Source organism: Rutidosis leptorrhynchoides, chromosome 9 (assembly GCF_046630445.1).
Source record: "Rutidosis leptorrhynchoides isolate AG116_Rl617_1_P2 chromosome 9, CSIRO_AGI_Rlap_v1, whole genome shotgun sequence".
NCBI classification, from domain to species: domain Eukaryota; kingdom Viridiplantae; phylum Streptophyta; class Magnoliopsida; order Asterales; family Asteraceae; genus Rutidosis; species Rutidosis leptorrhynchoides.
In genome coordinates this window covers 338,288,078-338,293,230 of record NC_092341.1, presented here as the reverse complement: position 1 = coordinate 338,293,230, position 5,153 = coordinate 338,288,078, and positions in this window count along the sequence as shown.

The following is a 5,153-nucleotide window of genomic DNA, read 5'->3' as shown; positions in this document are numbered from 1 at the left end:
TCTACGGCAAAGCCTAAAAATCTAGGAGTAAAAATAACTATAGCAAAAACTAAGTTTAAAATTAAATATGAGCGAAGAATACAAATATTATGCTACAACGATTAAAAAGGGACAAAATATAAAAATATACAAAAAGTTGTAAAAATTACAATTTTTATAAAAATATTATTTATTTAATAAAACTACTAATTTTACAATTTAATTAAACTAATTAATACTAAATACAAATTAATTAAAAAGTAAAAGTTAAAATAAAAATAATAATAATAATAATAATAATTATTAGGGTTAAATAATAATAATAATTAATAATTATCCGTAATTAATGCAGGATTAGGGCTTCCTGTTCGCTTGTCAGAGCAGCTCCGCGAGTTGCGGTAATTTATAAAGAAAACCCCGCGAGTCGCGGGGTTCAGAAATTCAGATGACAGCTTATAATTTCAACGCGTTTTTCTTTATTTATTTATTTATTTATTTTTTTTTCTGTTTTTATATAAATAAAAGATATTTAAATAAAACTTATATTTTTTTATAAACTAAAATAAAAATAAAGAAACTTATAAAACTTTTAACAAACTCTTAAAAATATATAAATTTTTGTTTTTCTTTTTATATTTTCGAATTTTTAAAACGTATTTTTACAAAAGCGACTTTTAATAAAAGTAAAATAAATATCTTTTTTTTTTTTTTATATTAGCGTTCCGCTTCCGGCTTTTAAGAGATTTCCCCGGCAGCGGCGCCAAAAATACTTGATGTCAAAGCTAAGGTATACGAAATAGTTTATATTTTACTAGGAAAAACTATTAAATACGATACAATTTTACACAAGATATTTATTTATTTAGAGAATGGATATACTTAAACCTTGCTACAACACTTATAGGCAGTGTACCTAATCGTACAGTAGTGTAGTTTTTAGTAAGTCCGGTTCATTCCACAGGGAATCTTTTTTAAACAAAGCTCAACGCTATATTAGTTTACTTTTATAAAAATACAAACATATATATAAGTAATATTTTTATTATAAAGGGGGGGTTTTACCGTTTAATGACCGGTTTGTCGATTTTAAAACTTTAGTCGCAGTTAAAACCTAATGTAAAATATTAAATAAATAAAATACTTAAATTAAAACTTAAAGTAAATAACGATAATGAAATTGCGAATAATAAAAGTGCGATAAAATAAACTTGCGATAATTAAAAAGTACGATAATTAAAAGTGCAATTAAATAACAATAAATAAAAGTGCTATAATTAGAAGTGCAATTAAATATAAAATAAAGGAAATTAAATATGAAATAAAAGAATTATGCTTATTTAAACTTCCGTAATCATGATGTTCGACGTGTTGATTTTAGTTTTATGCCCATGGGTTAATTGTCCTTTGTCCTGGATTATTTAATATGTCCGTCTGGTTTTTGTCCATAACAGTCCATCAGTCATAAATATAAAGTGCGAGTGTCCTCATCAAATTATTCTTATACCCGAAGTTAAATATTCCAACTAATTGGGGATTCGAATTGTAACAAGGTTTTAATACTTTGTTTAATGAATACACCAGGTTATCGACTGCGTGTAAACCAAGGTTTTACTACTTTGTTAACAATTACACCAATTACCCTTGAATGTAATTTCACCCCTGTTTTAATTATTCTAGTGGCTATTAATCCATTCCCGTGTCCGGTTAAATGAACGATTATTCGTACATATAAATACCCCGCCCATCGTGTCCGATTGAGTGTATATGGTAATTTATAGGGACGCTCAATTGTAAATCTTTATATTAACATTAACAAACTATCATTTAGTTAAACAAATATAAAGCCCATTAATAGCCCATAGTCTAATTTCCACAAGTGTCGTTCTTTTGTCCAAACCCCAATTATGGTACAAAGCCCAATTACCCAATTTTAGTAATTAGCCCAACATCATGATTACTTCGTTTTAAATAAGCATAATAATAACTTAGCTACGAGACATTAATGTAAAAAGGTTGAACATAACTTACAATGATTAAAAATAGCGTAGCGTTACACGGACAGAATTTCGACTTACACCCTTACAATAATCGCTAACATACCCTTATTATTAGAATTATAATTAAAATTAAAATATAAATTATAAATATAAATATAAATTTTACGTATGAATGAGGAAGAAAAAAGATGCATTTTACGATCAGAATTCGGTTGGCTTTATAGGCATAATTTCATTTTGGGGCTCCGCGACTCGCGGCATATTTTGCCTTCAAACTCCGCGAGTCGCGGAGTTTGAAATTCCAGCTCACACTTTGGAGTCTTTCTCTGCCGACGGTTTTTATTTATAAATATAATATATATATAATTAATATAATTAATTATATATTATATTATATTTATATACATAGTTAACTTGTAATTTTTAGTCCGTTGCGTCGAGCGTTGAGAGTTGACTCTGGTCCCGGTTCCGGATTTTCGAACGTCCTTGCGTACAATTTAATATCTTGTACTTTGCGTTTTGAATCTTGTACTCTTGTAATTTCGAGACGTTTCTTATCAATAATTGGAACCTTTTTGATTGTCTTTTGTACTTTTGAGCTTTTTGGTCGTTTGCGTCTTCAATTCGTCGAATCTGTCTTTTGTCTTCACCTTTTATTATTTAAACGAATATCACTTGTAAATAGAACAATTGCAACTAAAAGCTTGTCTTTCTTGAGGAATAATGCTATGAAATATATGTTCGTTTTTAGCATTATCAGTACACTTACTTATGGCAAACACCGATTCGACCTTCTCGGTCCACCGTTTCAATCCGATCGGTCCTTCGGTTCCATCAAATTCCAAAGGTTTGCAGGCAGTAAATTCTTTGTAGGTGCATCCTACATGATTTCCTGTACTGCTAGATCCAAGGTTATTGTTGGTATGTAGCGCAGCCTGTACTGTGGCTATGTTTGAAGCAAGAAAGGCACGAAATTTCTCTTCGCTCATATTCAAGGTGTGTCGAGTAGTCGGTGCCATTTCCTTCAAAATAGTCAAATGAAACGAGTTAATCATATAGAATATCAAGATTAGTCAATAGTATGTCGTAGCGTAATATGAACTTATTTATAAAAGCTCTTTCTTCATATTAGCATTTTATACTCTTTAATTCGGGTAGTACCTACCCGTTAAGTTCATACTTAGTAGCTAACATACCATTTCAACTACTACAATTCTATATGAAAAACTAATCACAACAAAAAATATATATATATATATATATATATATATATATATATATATATATATATATATATATATATATATATATATCATATTCAAACCTTTATACAATAACTTGCAAACTTACAATACCGCTATTTTACATATAGTATGAAATATAGCACATAAAACTTTGATACAAAGTAGTTGCGAAGATAATTCTAGTTAATAAATAAGGCGTTCAGCAAAGGCAATAAAGACATGTAATTCATACGTCCAGAAACAAGTCATGCATTCTGGTTTTTCTAATACCACTTCCTATCCTTGGTTTTGTGGAACATAACCGTTGTGACCGATAGTAAGACAATGTGTTGTAACGTCATCAAAAGGATGAAGGTTACGTAATGACCAACAGTCTCGTAATAACCTAAAAACCTCATTTCTTACCCCAATTACCGACTCCGTCACTTGTGGGAACGTTTTGTTTAATAGTTGTAGCCCGATATTCTTGTTCTCACTTTGGTGAGAAGCGAACATTACTAACCTGTAAGCATAACATGCTTCTTTATGTTGCATGTTAGCCGCTTTTTCTAAATCACGAAGTCCTATATTCGGATATATTGTGTCAAAATAATTTCTTAACTCGTTGCGTAAAATAGCATTTGGATTCCCCGCAATATATGCGTCAAAGTAAACACATCGTAACTTATGGATTTCCCAATGTGATATCCCCCATCTTTCAAACGAAAGCCTTTTATAAACCAAGGCATTCTTGGAACGTTCTTCGAATGTCTTACAAACTGATCTCGCCTTAAATAGTTGTGCCGAGGAATTCTGACCGACTCTAAACAAGATTTCATCAATCACGTCTCCGGGTAGGTCTCTTAAAATATTGGGTTGTCTCTCCATTTTGTGTTTTTATACTGTAAAATAGACAAGAGTTAGATATATAAAAAATACTTATTAATACAAGCAATTTTTACATATATCATAAAGCATAAGCACACTATATTATATATATTACACCACACGAATACAACTATCTTATTCCGACTCGCTCGTTTCTTCTTCTTCGGTTTTGGTTCGTTTTGCCAAGTTTCTAGGGATATATGATGTTCCCCTAATACGAGCCGTCATTTTCCACATTGGTTTAGAAAACCTGGTGGTTTAGAGGTTCCCGGGTTATTGTCACAACTTAAGAAATACGGGTGTTGACGATACATATAAAGTTCATCGGGTTTGGAATCAAATTTATCTATTTTTATGCCCTTTCCCGTATTGTTCTCTTTTTCCTTATTAAATTGTGTTGGGGTAATTTCTATAACATCATCGGAATCCTTGTCGGGATCCGATTAATCGGAGAATTGGTAATCCTTCCAATACTTTGCTTCCTTGGCGGAAACACCATTGACCATAATTAACTTTGGTCGGTTGGTTGAGGATTTTCTTCTACTTAACCGTTTTATTATTTCCCCCCACTGGTTCTATTTCTTCTTCCGGTTCCGATTCTTCTTCCGGTTCCAATTCTTCTTCCGGTTCCGACTCTTCTTCCGGTTCCTCTTCGGGAACTTGTGAATCAGTCCACGAATCATTCCAATTTACATTTGACTCTTCATTATTATTAGGTGAGTCAATGGGACTTGTTCTAGAGATAGACATCTATCACATAATATCAAACACGTTAAGAGATTAATATATCACATAATATTCACATGTTAAAAATATATAGTTTCCAACAAAATTTGTTAAGCAATCATTTTTCAAGTAAACACGGTCGAAGTCCAGACTCACTAATGCATCCTAACAAACTCGATAAGACACACTAATGCAAAATTCTGGTTCTCTAAGACCAACACTCGGATACCATCTGAAATACAGTTGGGGACAACCACCATCCCACCCAGTGCCTTCCCAGCTAACCGCCTGGTGACCACTGAGTGTACCTCAGATACTGATTTTAGGGCCTGCCTCTCAG